This window comes from Bubalus kerabau, chromosome 3 (assembly GCF_029407905.1).
Source record: "Bubalus kerabau isolate K-KA32 ecotype Philippines breed swamp buffalo chromosome 3, PCC_UOA_SB_1v2, whole genome shotgun sequence".
NCBI classification, from domain to species: domain Eukaryota; kingdom Metazoa; phylum Chordata; class Mammalia; order Artiodactyla; family Bovidae; genus Bubalus; species Bubalus kerabau.
This window is the reverse complement of record NC_073626.1, coordinates 70,036,402-70,052,668: the sequence shown is the minus strand read 5'-3', so window position 1 is coordinate 70,052,668 and position 16,267 is coordinate 70,036,402. Positions and strand designations below refer to the sequence as shown.

Sequence of the window (16,267 nt, the reverse complement as noted above, 5' to 3'; positions counted from 1 at the left end):
AAATGTTTCTACAATTGAACCATTTAATTAAGGATACATCAGTTGAAATCTAGATGTATAGATTGTAAATCTATTTATTTTTCTGAAATGGCCACTTTTTTTTCTGTTTTAACCTGGATTTTAAATTTGGGGGAAAGTCAGAGCTATTTCAAAGCCCCTAAATGCATATTTCTGTGCAATTTCCTAATCTTTAAATGTCAAGTTATCAAGCTGCTCTCTGATGAGGCTTTTGCTAATTCTTAATTCAGATTTGCTCTCTAGTGATTTACTGAGTACTAAATAGGAAAGATTCTATTAGTGTTTTGAACAAGGATTGCCTTTTTGCATTGTCTGCTATTTGCTCTGACTTTGACTTTAGTAACAGCCAGTTCACTAGTAGGGTCTGCCTCCTGTTCCTTCACACTTGATTGTGTTTATTGCCACTTACTGTGGGGTGTTCTTTCATTAAATCCTTGGTAGTATATTGATAGCTTACCTCCTCACAACCAAAACCTACCTTAAATGCTTCATCAGTTTTTCAGATACTTACATTCTGCCTTATAGCTTTTCAGTCCACCTTTTTGCTGTGGCTGTTACTGACTGCACCAAATGTAACCTGATAAGCCCCCTTTTTTCCCAAGCCCTTCAAGTGAGGAACAGTGGCTTCCTCAGCCTTTCTAGAAGTGAGCTGCTTCCCTTTGCCTGGAGACCTACAAACTATCCTGGCAGTGATAGCTATCTCACAAATGATGCTTATTGGCAACATTGTCCCCTCCCCCAACAATTGACTCAATATCATTAATTAAAATCAGAGGATAGCACAGACCAGGAAACAATATACTGACCCAAAGGACTATAAGGTTTGGCTAATGTGTTCCAGCTGGAACTATGGTAACATATGTGGGAGGCGATGTTGAGGGAATTGGACCAGAGAGGGGAGATATAAGGCTGGGTAGGGAGGACTGTATTGGCAGCACTCTTCTATGACTCATGGTCTAATATTCTGGCAAGGACACTTGGAGTTGGCCCTAATATGCTGCTGGGACGGCTCCTTGAGGCATGGACACAATGACGTGCAGTTAACTGGGGAGAGATGCTAGCCCTGCCTTGGCAGAATATTAAGAAAGGGATTTGAAGGCTTGAGAAGGGAAGATTTTAGGTTGGGTTTACTATGTGAGAAGAGAGTACCCTCTAGATTACTAGATTCCTCACCAGGGCCAGGAAGAAACTTCCTTCATTAAGACATCAAGAAATAAAGACCTGGTGAGTGTTTGCATTTCTGAAAAGCTTACAGGGAGTTGTTATCTCCTACTGTCAAGCCAGTGTTGACAATAGGGGTTATTGCCATTTAACTAGGCTCTTCAGTATTAGTTGAATGAATAGCCTTCTAAAATAGAAAAGGATCAAATGACAGAATTTATTTAAGGGCAGCAAGATGTAAAATAGGCAGTAAAGTCAGAGTAGCAACCAGGATGCCTTGACTTGAGAGAAACTGTGTCGATGACTAATAGACCATTATGTTCTTAGAAATGAAATAGCAGCTGACTAGAGAAGGCAATGGCACCCCACTCCAGTACTCTTGCCTGGAAAATCCCATGGATGGAGGAGCCTGGTGGGCTGCAGTCCATGGGGTTGCTAGGAGTCGGACACGACTGAGCGACTTCACTTTCACTTTTCACTTTCATGCATTGGAGAAGAAAATGGCAACCCACTCCAGTGTTCTTGCCTGGAGAATTCCAGGGATGTGGGAGCCTGGTGGGCTGCCGTCTATGGGGTCGCACAGAGTCAAACACGACTGAAGCGACTTAGCAGCAGCAGCAGCAGGGCTTTGCCTGAAATGTTTACCTAAAAATAATAATAATAAAAATCCAGGGCCAACAAACAGAAGGCTGATGTCAACCACTGCAATGGAAAATTTTTATCAATTACCAACTTCTAGAAATAACTGAGTTCTCATAGTCACAGCACATTGATTGAAGCAATGGCAAGTCCCTCATGATTGGCAATTAAAGTGAAATAAAATGAGGTATGACTGTCTAATGAAGGTTAAGTTATGGGGTCAGAATGACTACATGGCTTTTGACAAGATTTGATAGGTAAATTAAGGAAATAATGTTGAGATGAACTAAGTTCAGGTGTGAGAATTTGCCACTAAAATGCTCCATACTTCAAGTTAAATGTGGGATTTCTTTTATAGAGTTAAGTGTACTATTTATTTGTAACATAAAAACATTACCTCTGTACTTAGAATTTAATCACATTCTTTTTCATTTGATATTTATGTTTTGTTTATTCCTAGAAAAAACAACTCTTCAAAGTTGAGGAGTAAGGTATAGTATGATTTCTGTGCTTATGTAGGGGGAGGAACAAGCTATCAGATATCTCTGGATTTCTCTCTCCTTTTACTGAGTTTAATCTCTTACAATTTACTTGCAAAGATAATAACCAACTAAAAATATGATGGCAAAAATTAGTCATTATAGAAATGACATCAACAATAGTTATGACAATATTTCAGAAGAAACTTAACAAAAGTGGCCAGGGCCTATGTGAAAATGGTTATAGAACTTGAGGCATGAAAGAAAGCATTCCTTCATACAAAAGCCTCAATATTTCAAACACTTAAATCATCCCCAGATTATGCATTTAAGTACATCTCATTCAAGACCCTAGGTTCTTTTTTTTTTTTTTTCCCAAGGAAAACCTAATATAATAATAAATTTTGCCTAAAATAATAGTGTAATCATGGCTTCCCTGGTGACTCAGACAGTGAAAAATCTGTCTGCAAAGCAGGAGACATGAGTTCAGTCCTTGGGTCAGGAAGATTCCCTGGAGAAGGGAATGGCTATCCACTCCAGTATTCTTGCCTGAAGAATCCCATGGACAGAAGAACCTGGCAGGCTGCAGTCCATGGGGTCACAAAGGGTCAGATACAACGGAGCAACTATCACTCACTCACGTATATTGTGGCTAAAAAACCAAGTATTTTATAGAACTTGTGCTCTTCCTCTGACGTGTCCCCTTCACCTCATCCTGTCTAGCAAGCATTATGCTTTCCATTCCTCATTTAGAGTTTTCCTGAGAGATCAATGACTTTTACTTCAATCCCAATGTAGCAGTCCTCCCCTGAGCCTCTGACCCCTGTCAGCACTTCTGTTTCTATATGCAATTTTAGATCAACCCTGATAGAACAAATTGGTTCACGATTCTGCTCCACAGAGTTGAGAGCTATCCCCATTCAGGTCTCACCAGGCATACCATCAAAAGGTTAAAGTGGTGGCTTGAAAGATATATATCAGATTGAAAGCTAATGTGGTTATTTGAAAGATATATGCCAGAAACCATGCTTTATGATGAATAGACTAATTAAAAAGGAGTGATCAGGAGCTTACATATAACTAGAAATTGTTTCACAAGAATTTAGATCCACAACATCCATTACAGTTTTCTATTTGTGCAATATTTATTTGACATTTTTGCTCTGAAAATTGTCACATCTTCAAAAAAGTTAGCATTTGGCTATATTTGCTTTATCTTTTTTCCTTTCTTGCTTCCTATTTCTTTTCCCTAGAATCTATCCCTGATTAGTATACATGTCCTAAGTATAAAGGCATTTTTGTACATAATTTTCAGTATTTTATCACACCTAAGAAAATAATGTCAGTAAGCATTTAGTGCAATCCAAACTTTCCCAATTTGGGGAAATATTGTTTTTCCTTCTCAAACACTTTTGTTCAGAGAAATATGGGGAGGAAATAACATTTTCATCTTGGTGTTACCTTCTGATGTTGTCTGGAGCAGATCTCTTTCCTTCCCTCTGGTGGTTTTCATTTCTTATTTCTTATTTTTTTTTTTTTAATTTAAATTTTATTTTATTTTTAAACTTTACATAACTGTATTAGTTTTGCCAAATATAAAAATGAATCCGCCACAGGTATACATGTGTTCCCCATCCTGAACCCTCCTCCCTCCTCCCTCCCCATTCCATCCCTCTGGGTCGTCCCAGTGCACCAGCCCCAAGCATCCAGTATCGTGCATCGAACCTGGACTGGCAACTCATTTCATACATGATATTTTACATGTTTCAATGCCATTCTCCCAAATCTTCCCACCCTCTCCCTCTCCCACAGAGTCCATAAGACTGTTCTATACATCAGTGTCTGTTTTGCTGTCTTGTACACAGGGTTATTGTTACCATCTTTCTAAATTCCATATATATGCGTTAGTATACTGTATTGGTGTTTTTCTATTTCTAAACCAAGTTAGGACTAGGTGACTAGAAGACAGCCATGATGTGCGTTTGCCATCTTTCGTACAGGAATATCTCTGTGTGTTAACTACCTGTGTAGGGAGACTTGAGGAAATGATGCACGATGCCTGTCCTCTGACTCAGAAAAGAGGAAAGAATCTGATTTTTATTCCTAGTGCTCTGGGCACATTTGAGTACTTATTTCAGATTTACCTTGATATAACAAATTGGTAGTGCAATACCTCTCCACGGAGTTTGAATCTCATCAAACTGCCAACAATAAACATTTTATATCTGGAGGCACTTTGGACATTTGTGGTGTTTTTCTTTATATAAATTGAGTTATATACAGCTTAACTCCTTCCCATGGCTGACTGCAATGTCTTTAGAGCTTATGTTATTTTTTGCATCATTTTTTAGTTCAGTTCTTACTTTTGAAAGTGCCATTGTCCCCCATACCTTTCTTTCCAGATGCTTTTTAGAAATGGTGCATTTCCTCCTTGCTAGAATATTTTCCTGAAAATGATATTGATGTCTACTTCTGTGATGTGTGAATTTTTATTTTCTATGTCTTTTAAAAGATTTTGGAATTAAAAAAAAAACAAAGAAGGAGAGTAATTGCTAATTTTAGAATAGAATCATTTGGAGAAATGTCAAGGTTAATTTGCAGGAGAAATTAACGGTGAGACCATTGGACTGTGAAAATAATAGGAGAAAATTTGACTTGGTTAAATATTCAGCTATGACCTTGTAGAATAGCCTTTCAATTTGGCACCTAAAAGACAGATCAGTGACCCAAATTGGACTCTTCTTATAAAAATTTTCTTAGGACTAGTGGAGTTAAATTATGATTTTCCTGAGAACCATCCTTTCCAACTTAAGGGCAATTATGTGATTTTTAAGTAGGCCCAGCTTTGGCTCGTGCAGCAACTGAGCCTCAAATAGAACTTTCTACTTTGAGTATGGTAATAGGATTATGTGGGAAGCTCTTAAAAGAAGCAAATAGTAACAGCAAACATAAGCTTGAAATATAATGATGCACATTACATTTTAATATAATACTTTAATGATATTTGAGCTTTGGTAAATGTATTATAGCATTTCAGCATCTGAATGGATTGTTTGTTCTCGAGTGCTATGTTTGTTACACAAAATCTTTATAAACCTTTATTAACTTTAATACTATAACTCGGAGTTCTACTAGAAAAAAGTACCTAATTTACACAGAAAAGCATGTGGAAAATGTGCTTCGCATTTCAAAAGATCATGGCAGGACTGCAATTTGTCTTGTTGTTCATAAATTCGAGATTCTACAAGCCAACGAATGGCATCCAGCTTCACGTGAGCGTACTGTTCTACGGCCTTCTAGGGATGATGTCATTCTTCTCCCATGGCATCAGCTCCTCAGAAACTACACACCATGAATTGAAACCTTTGAAGTTCTTTGCACAACATGGACTAAGGGCTTTAGAATTTTTCTATTTTATTCAGTAAGCAGAGGTGAAGCGTCTCTCTTCCTAGGTAAGGGGATAAGAAATAAAAACCTCCATTATCCTCCTACTCTGCTCTTGGCATAATTGGGCACCAAAATACGTGTAATCTTAATGCATATACACAGTTATAAAAGTTGGCTAATTACAGAGATTATAATGTACACTAGAATGTTCCACTCGAACATCCAGTGGCCAGCTGGCAGTTCCTTTGTGCAGCAGCTGGTTTCTGATGTCCCTTTCTCCTAGATCACTGAGTTCTCTACCTTGACTGATGCTTAAAGGAGAAGTCCCTCTTGTCCATAAAAAACTTTTCATTACACTAATATTTCCCTAGTAGAGGGCAACATATGGCCATGGAGGTAGAACTTTTGCTGTGCCTGCTGCTTAGATAGAAAACTTGACCTCCTTGAGCTGCTAGTCTTGCATCTGAGATTATAAATCCATTTAAACTGGCATTTGCCTGTTGCTTCAATTCTTATTTCTTGACATTGCAGGGTGGTCTGTGGTCCCTATCTGGGAATGTTGCTGGGAACCCACTAAATAAGGCTTCTCAGGTTGTGTGCTCTTATTTACATTCCCAGACCAGTGTTCTCTCCATGCAAGCACCAATCTTCCGTTGTGCTAAAGATGGGAACCTTTGCTTTCTCTAATAATAGGTTTTAAATCAGGAGTAAGAGAACTTTAACTCAGTCGGTGTGGAGGGCAGAGCAAACGGTGCAGTGAATAAACAAAGACCTAGAAGGCTTCTGTCAGCCTAAAATACTCCCTGCAATTGTTTGATAAAATAATAATAATTACAGCGACGGCTGACGCTTGTTACTGAAAACCTGTAATTTCTAACAGCTGTAGCACGACCATGACAGCCACCAGCACATGTAAAATAAAATGCGCATTTCTCTGAACTGAGATTGCCCATATATGCAAATACCCTTCTTATTGTACCTGCTTTATTAAACTAGTGATCTACCTGAAACACCATCAAGCTTTATACATTTTCGAAACTTTTATCTTTTGAGCTCTGAAGAAATTATGAAGCCAATGAATTATTTGAAGTAAATAAATTAATTGGGCTTGTCATAATATAGTTAGATGATATTGGTTATTTCATGGTTCAAATTATACAGACACTGAAAACCTATTATTAACAGTTATTCAATAGGCAGAACTTTTCCCTTTCCCACAGCATTAGTACTATTAAGTCATGATAGAAGGAGAGGGGGGTTGCATAGGTAATTTTCATAATAACCAACTAGTACATTACCAACTTTGCATTTCAATTGCCATTACAGTTTGTTAATGGAAAGAGGAGAACATCCATAGTTCACTTGTTAAATTTTGACAGATTTTATATTATTTAACATCATTTGCTAAATAAAAACATACTAAGTGCAAGGAAGACTTGGGGAAAGTAAAATCAATCAGGTACCTACCACAAGGAACATTAACTTATTACATGTTAACTTGAAATAATATTCATTTTGATATTTGGCAAAACTAATACAATTATGTAAAGTTTAAAAATAAAATAAAATTAAAAAAAAAAAAGAACTTTGAGACTGGAATAAACATATAACTATAGGCATTCAGAGATGACAGTTTTCCCTTTGAGATAGGAAAAGCTTCCAAAGGAAGAACCTGGGACTTGTGTGATTGCAAGTGATGACAGAAATAAACCCGGGTTAGTTTAAAACAAGAAACATGATTTGTTTTGCTGGAGTTGTTTAGATATTTGGGGGTCAGAGTGAGGAGGAGGACAGAGCTTGGATAGAAAGTGAGCAGTATTCCTCAGAATTACAAGGAGGTGTTCAGGGCAGATAAGCCCATGGGTGGGCGTAGCAGACCTTGTATTTAGCTGGTTCTGGCTGATTCTAAGAGGCAGAAATACAGAGGGAGGGAGGGCATCTGGGCGAAATAGTGGTAGGGGCAAGAGTGTGGACTTGGGAGGCTTTAGGTGAGAATGCACGTTGTTCGCTTGAGTGAGGCAATTACGTGCATATTCTTGACATTCTCCAATTTAGAGAAGAATGTGAATCTGGAGACATAACTAGTTCTATAGGTAAGTTTATATCAGAATATGGTTGTATTCCTTTAATTCTTTTTCCTCCAGGAGATTTTGATATTATTATATATGTAAATGTAAAATTGAAGACATCAGTGAAATGAATTAAATCATTCCTAGGTTGGTGTGAAATCATAAATATATTTGAAAACAATACTACATGCTGATTTTTTTCATAAACAATTTGATATCCCTTCATAACTGGGATGGAGCTACTTAACTCAACAGGGAGGAAGAGAAAAAGCACAATGTTGTGGTCTCTGGTCCTGAGAAAAAATAGTGGTTGATTAAATGCCAGTTGGTTGTAAATGATAACCCACATAAACAGTGGGAAGTCATTATGCTTAAGCAGTGAATTCTAATTTAATTTTATGGCTTTTGGAATAAAATCCCCTTGGCCAGTCAGTAGAAGCTAAGGAATGGTGACTGAGCTGACTGTTAAGAGGGCTGTTTCTGGTGGCCAACTCTGATGTGACCTACCCCTGCAGCAAGTAACTGTCTATCCAGATTCTTTCCTCATTCTCCTGATGGAGTAATTTTACTGTGTAATCATCAATGTATAGATTCTAAATTCATATAAAAGCCACACCACCAAATTTGTGTGTTTGATGTCCATGTGTTTCAATTATCTACTGTGTTGCTGTACAGAAAAATTCTTTAAAACATAGTACCTTTATATATAAGAAGTTTGTATGTCAGGATTCTATCAGCGCTTAGCTGTCTGATTCTTCTGCTTCATATGGTATTATGTGGGGTCCCCTGGTGGTATCCAGTTGCTGTCTTGGACATTCTGAAGGAATCAAGACTGCTTTACTCACAGGTTTGGTGTTTTGATGGTAGCAGTTGAAAGTCTGGGCTCAGCTGGGTTCCTCTTTTTCTCCATGTAGTTGTAGGACCTCTTCATGTAGTCTCTTCAGTGGGATTTCAAATCTCTTACAAGGAGGCTCGGGTCTCCAAGAGATCAATGTGGGAACTGCCAGTCATCCTAAAGATTAGGTCTAAGGCTGGAATAGTGTGACTTCCATTGTGTACTTTTGGTTAAAATAGTCATAAGCCAGCCCAGATTGAAAAGGAAGGTAGATATAATTTACCTCTTGATGAGGATTTCCAAGCATCTGGCTCCTTTCAAGTACAAACAGAATATACTAAGGAAAGGAATCTTCCAAAAATCCCAAACTGTGACTATGTATAGTTGCATGACCTTTTCAGGCCACTGGAAAATTATTACTTATGGTCAAATTATTCTTTCACCTCAGTGAACAAGTGCAGTCCTGCTGAACAAGCACCATCTAGAGAAGATTACTACTGGGTCAAATAACATGTTAAAAAGTAAGAGATCATTATAGATTTCTCCCTATGAAAATCTGATATACTGAACTGCTATTTCACTGGTATCTTGACCTCTGTTCCTTTTGTGAGCACTTGGATTGTGCTTGCCTTCTAAGGCAATTCTTCAACTATTTGCTTCATATTCATGTTCTTGGCTTTTCTCAAACACTAAATTCTATAGTTTATTTGTTGAATGTTGTAGATGTGTATCCCAGGCAACAGATGCAATATACCCTGTTGTCCTGGCAGCACACAAACTTTAAGTACCTCAGTGCTTCTCCTAACCCTGTTAAGATGGTTGTTTTGGCACTTACTGACAGTAAGTGCAGTAACATGAAAGATGCCTTTTGGCATTGATTTGGCTTTACAGTCAGAAGACCAAAAGAGACTACCTTTCAACATTGTGTGCTGGGATTGTTGATCTAATCTGATCTATACAGGGGCTCATATAACGATGCAAGTTGTGTTAGGCAGGCATCTGGAACTGTCTGGCTGAATGAAAGTCATTGGAAATCAGAACACATCAGGCAAAATTAACATAGCAGTTAAATGGTGCCAATACAGGTGCAATATTGGCTGACTGCTAGAATATGTCCCATGGCCACACAATCACACTCAGTAAAAGAATAAAAAGTTACATAGGAATGGTGTGAGAACAGGAAATGTCATAGACTACTGATGTAGTAGCCATGATAGGGTGGAATTTATTCAAGCACTTACAAAACCTACCAAGATACATTTCTAAGTATTTTGAAACATTTTGGGTCAGAAGAGGAAAGACAGAATGAGAACTGAAATGTAGTTTCTAAATTTTACTTTGGAATTTCTTTCTCTGCTTCTGTACTTCAATTCAATAAGCATTTACTGGGGACCTTTCTACACTGCTAATGGGAACATAAATTGGTACAGATGCTATGGAAAACAGTATGGAAGTGCCTTAAAAACTAAAAATACAACAGTCACATGATCCAGCAATTCATATCTGGAGAATATCATATTTTGAAAAGATACATGCACTCCCAATGTTCCCTGTAGCGCTATTCACAATAGCCAATGCATGGAAGCAGCCTAAATGTCTATCAACACATGAATGGATAGAGAACATGTGGTACATATAGACAGTGGAATATTACTCAACCATTAAAAACAATGAAATAATGCCATTTGCAGCAACATGGATGGACCCAGAGATTACCATACTAAGTGAAGTAAATCAGACAGAGAAAGACAAATATCATATGATATTACTTATGTATGAAATCTAAAAAACTGATACAAATGAACTTATTTATAAAACAGAAACAGACACACAGAGTTTGAAAACAAACTTCTGGTTACCAAAGGGAAAAGTGGGAGAAAGGCATACATTAAGAGGTTGGGATTAACATATACACATTACTATATATACAATATATAATCAACAGGGACCTACTGTATAATAGCATAGGCAACTCTACTCAATACCTTGTAATCATCTATATGGGAAAAGAAACTGAAAAAGAATATATATACACACATATATATATGTATGTATAACTGAATCACTTTGTACACCGTCAACTAACACAACATTGTTATAGTTCAGTTCAGTCCAGTTCAGTCTCTCAGTCGTGTCCGACTCTTTGCAACCCCATGAATCACTGCACACCAGGCCTCCCTGTCCATCACCAACTCCTGGAGTTCACTCAGACTCACGTCCATCGAGTCAATGATATCATCTAGCCATCTCATCTTCAGTCGTCCCCTTCTCCTCCTGCCCCCAATCCCTCCCAGCATCAGAGTCTTTTCCAATGGGTCAACTCTTCGCATGAGGTGGCCCAAAGTACTGGAGTTTCAGCTTTAGCATCATTCCTTCCAAAGAAATCCCAGGGCTGATCTCCTTTAGAATGGACTGGTTGGATCTCCCTTGCAGTCCAAGGGACTCTCAAGAGTCTTCTCCAACACCACAGTTCAAAAGCATCAATTCTTCGGCACTCAGCCTTCTTCACAGTCCAACTCTCACATCCATACATGACCACAGGAAAAACCATAGCCTTGACTAGACGGACCTTTGTTGGCAAAGTAATGTCTCTGCGTTTCAATATGCTAACTAGGTTGGTCATAACTTTCCTTCCAAGGAGTAAGCGTCTTTTCATTTCATGGCTGCAGTGATTTTGGAGCCCAGAAAAATAAAGTCTGACACTGTTTCCATTGTTTCCCCATCTATTTCCCATGAAGTGATGGGACCGGATGCCATGATCTTCGTTTTCTGAATGTTGAGCTTTAAGCCAACTTTTTCACTCTCCTCTTTCACTTTCATCAAGAGGCTTTTTACTTCCTCTTCACTTTCTGCCATAAGGGTGGTGTCATCTGCATATCTGAGGTTATTGATAATTCTCCCGGCAATCTTGATTCCAGCTTGTGCTTCTTCCAGCCCAGCGTTTCTCATGATGTACTCTGCATATAAGTTAAATAAGCAGGGTGACAATATACAGCCTTGACGTACTCCTTTTCCTATTTGGAATTAGTCTGTTGTTCCATGTCGAGTTCTAACTGTTTCTTCCTGACCTGCATATAGGTTTCTCAAGAAGTAGGTCAGGTGGTCTGGTATTCCCATCTCTTTCAGAATTTTCCACAGTTTATTGTGATCCACACAGTCAAAGGCTATGGCATAGTCAATAAGGCAGAAATAGATGTTTTTCTGGAATTCTCTTGCTTTTTCCATGATCCAGCGGATGTTGGCAATTTGATCTCTGGTTCCTCTGCCTTTTCTAAAACCAGCTTGAACATCTGGAAGTTCATGGTTCACGTATTGCTGAAGCCTGGCTTGGAGAATTTTGAGCATTACTTTACTAGGGTGTGAGATGAGTGCAATTGTGTGGTAGTTTGAGCATTCTTTGGCATTGCCTTTCTTTGGGAGTTAACACAATATAAAATAAAAAATTAAAATAAAAAACAAGCATTTATTAACTTACACCTGTTGAACATGTTTTCCATTATTTGTACATTCCATGGGATTTACTGAGACATTGCTACATATGAGGCACAGGGCTAGGAGCTAGACACTTGCTGGTGAGCAAAAGTAGGCACAGTTTCAGGCTCAAGGGAGCTTTTAGACTGCTTAGGGAGATAAGTAAATAAATAGTGTATAATTGCAATTGAGATAAGTGTTAGTATTATTAATGGGTACTAAATGCTCATATTTTAAAATCTTCACATTTCAGAGTGTTTACATGATAAAGAGTTGATTTCTTACTCATTCTATAGCTCAGCCTGGTTGTTCCTGTATTACGCAGCAATCTAGGTAGTTCTTTATGGGCAACAACTCAGGAACAGAAGTACCGTTCATCTTACAGCTCAGTTCTTTTCCAGAACTTAACTTCAGTTCACATTCTGTTGTTCACAGTTCGGTCACATGATCAAGGTGGGGGTGGGGACAGAAAATAGAATTTAGTTGTGTGTTCCAAGGGGGAGAATAACTTTTAACCATCTACCAAATTCTGTGAATGAAAAGAGCATGTGCTTTCAGATGTGATAAAGAAAACAAGTATAAGACACAATATCATCATGAAACTTACAGTTTTGTTGGTGAAATATGCTAATGAAATATTTAAATAATACTGCAAGGGAATCTGCATTTGAATGAAATAGAGTATCAGAGGAGAAATCTTTTGCCATTTTTGAATATAATCCCATTCTTTATGTAAAAAAAAAAAAATGGAAGTCCAAGTTTTTGTGATCCAGGAACATGGGATATCTTTCCATTTGTTTGTATCTTTAATTTTTTAAAAATCAAAGTCTTATAGTTTTTATTGTATAGATTTTTCACTTCCTTGGGTAAATTTATTCTTAAGTATTTTATTGTCTTTTTTGCTTTTTAGAGTGAGATTGTTTTCTTTTTCAGATATTTCATTGCTAGTTTATAGAACTATAATTGATTTCTGTGTATTGATTTTATATTATGCAACTCAGCTGAGTTTATTAATTCCAACAGTTTTCTAGTAGAGTCTTTAGGATCTTCTATATATAAGAGCATATCATCTTCAAACAAGGGCAACTTTACTTCTTCCTTTCTGATTTGATTGCCTTTATTTTCTTGCTTGATGTCTCTAGCTAGGACTTCCAGTACAATGTTTAATAAGAGGAGTGATAGTGAGCACTCTTGTAAAAGTATTAAGTTGATGCAAAAGTAATAGTGGTTTCAGATCCTGAATTTTAAATCATTATAACCAGGCTTAAACACATCTTTATTAATCAAAATAGGAACCATTACAATCAACACATTTCTGCCAATGAGAATTAAGTTTGTTTATTTGTGTAGCATAAAAATCCTTGTTTTGAGATTCTTGGAAAGCATTTTTCTGTGACCTGATGGTTGTGAAAACATTTTCCCTGCAAAAATGCCGTTGAGATGCTTGAAGAAGTGGTAGCTGGTTCGTGAGAGGTCAGGTGCATATGGTAGATGAGGCAAAACTTTGTAGTCCAATTCATTAAACTTTTGAAGCATTGGTTGTGTGACGTGCGGTCGGGCATTGCCGTGGAGAAGTGGACCCTTTCTGTTGACCGATGCTTTCTGCGGGCATTGCAGTTTTCAGTGCACCTCATCTTACTGAGCATTCCTCTCAGATATAATGCTTTCACCAGGATTCAGAAAGCTGTAGTGGCTTAGGCTGGCTGCAGACCACCAACAGTGACCATGACCCTTTTTTTGGTGAAAGTTTGGCTTTGGCAAGTGCTTTGGAGCGTCTTCTTGGTCCAGCCTCTGAGCTGATCATTGCTGGTTGTCATATAAAATCCACTAGTCATCACACATCACAATCTGATTGAGAAATGGTCCATTGTTGTTGCATAGAGTAAGATGACATTTCACAAAGATGATTTTTTTTTTTCTGGTCAGCTCATGAGACCCCTACTTACTAAGCCTTTTCACCTTTCCAACTTGCTTCAAATGCCAAATGACTATAGAATGATCAATGCTGAGTTCTTGGGCAACTTCTTGTTTAGTTGTAGGAGGATCAGCTTCAATGATGCTCTTGGCTGTTGTCAACTTCCAATGGCTGGTCACTGCACTCCTCATCTTCAAGACTCTCATCTCCTTGGCTAAGCTTCTTGAACCACCACTGTGCTGTACGTTCATTAGCCTTTCCTGGGCCAAATGCATTGTTGATATTAAAAGTTGTCTCCGCGGCTTTATGACCATTCTGAACTTGAATAAGAAAATCACCTGAATTTGCTTTTTGTCTAATATCATTTCCATAGTCTAAAATACAGAGAAAATTAACAGCAAGTAATAAGGCCATTAGCAAAAACCATAAACAAAGAAATGCACATTAAAATGGTGTATAGCACAACCATATTTATTTAAGAATGTATTCCAATATCAAATGGCAAATTTCAACAATGCAAAACCACAATTGCTTTTACACCAACCTAAGCAGTGGCACCCCACTCCAGTACTCTTGCTTGGAAAATCCCATGGATGGAGGAGCCTGGTGGCCTGTAGTCCATGGGGTTGCGAAGAGTTGGACACGACTGATCGACTTCACTTTCACTTTTCACTTTCATGCATTGGAGAAGGAAATGGCAACCCACTCCAGTGTTCTTGCCTGGAGAATCCCAGGGATGGGGAGCCTGGTAGGTTGCTGTCTATTTGGTCGCACAGAGTCGGACACGACTGAAGTGACTTAGCAGCGGCAGCAATACTTGAGTAGGTAAAATGGCTAGTATCACAACTGGGTTACATATTTTTCAGAGAAATTTGTAATGCTCAGTGTTCATGTCCTTACCTACAAAATTGGTTCTTTTTTCTATTTACCAGCAGATAAGCCCACATTTCCACTTAGAGGTGCTTATTCCCAGTGCTGAAACTTCTTTTGAGAAAGTCAATCAAAAGGGCCTGGATACTCCATCAAATTTCACTGTCCACAGCTGGTGAATACTATGTGCCAGACAAACTCATGCATGAAGTCTGACCTTGCTCTATTGGTCTTTTAGTTTAGGGCCGAAACTCTTACAAATACATTTCAGACCTATCTTTCTTGGATTCTTGGCAATGTGTCATTTGGCCATGGAGGCTGACAGAATTGAGCAGCTTGCACCATCAGGTATGCTGGGAGCTGAAGCTGGGCTAGCTTTAAAGTCACTCATATAGGAGAGAGTAGTAACCTTCATTGTGTATCTCTATACATTATTAAAAATCTCTTATACTAGAAAAAGTCAAAGTTTGGCCAGTTTTTTGGAGACAGTTTCTGAGATGAGAGAAGGAGTTGGAGGTAATCTAGTAGAGACTGTTAGTCACTAGACAATTTGGTGCCTATGTGTTGTCCAGTCTTTATATTATGTTTTCTGAAAGTGATATGAATAGTATGTAATTTGCAAATCAGGGGGTTGGAGAATTGAGGGTGGGCACAGTTTTAATATGAGTAACACTTAGTGGATTGATAGGATTAGGTAGTGCCTCTCAAAATATAAGTTGTAGATGTTTTGTTTCCTAATCCCCTAGAGAGTCTAATGAAACGAAGATTCCTGGGCCACTTCTAGATTAAGACTGAAACTTGGGTTTTTGATTCTGAACCTGCATGTTAAACAGAATTCCCTTTATTTTAAAGAAAGACTGCTAGAGGAGGATGGAGAAAAAGCTAAACAATGGTATTGGAATATAAAGCATCAAATTACTCTTGTACATTTCTTGTGCATGTTAATTTACCAAGTAAAAATTTACTTAATAATTCCAGATTTGGATCTAATAAAAGGCTATCTCTATATATGATCAAATCAAATATATTATTTATTCATGCTTCTTTCAGACAACTAGTCAAAAAAATTATTTGTCTGCTATGATTGCTGTTTGCTAGAATCAGCTGTCATGGATTATGTTAGGCATATCAGAGGCCTTGTGAGAATCAGCTGTCAGGCATGAAATAGAATTGTACAGTTGCTATGGGTCAAAGAAGAGAGCGTTTTTGCTCTTGGAATTTTGACATTGTGTCAAGGGTTGTATAACTAGTTATATTTAACAAAGTGAGGTTCCCAGAAAGTCTCATGAAAAATTCTAAAGCACTGAAATATCTCTTGATTATGAAATACTCATATTATGAGTCTAATATTCCTTCTGGTAATTAGGAGATACTAAGTAAACATTTTTCATGCTAAATCCTGATCCTAAGATTTTTATGAAGG

General features: G+C 37.8%; 1 protein-coding gene across 10 annotated transcripts in view; it reads left to right on the top strand.

Moving 5' to 3' along the window:
- Nucleotides 1-909: 909 nt before the first annotated feature.
- LOC129646198 (uncharacterized) overlaps nucleotides 910-16,267 on the top strand; it is a 109,631-nt gene continuing 94,273 nt past the window's right edge. For 7 of the 10 annotated variants that reach the window (XR_008711747.1, XR_008711751.1, XR_008711748.1 and 4 more), the window contains exons 1-2: nucleotides 910-1,242; nucleotides 2,279-2,309. The gene's annotated coding sequence lies outside the window, so the exon portion shown is untranslated. The remainder of the gene's footprint in view (nucleotides 1,243-2,278; nucleotides 2,310-16,267) is intronic. The other 3 variants (XR_008711749.1, XM_055572043.1, XM_055572042.1) reach the window with 1 other exon arrangement.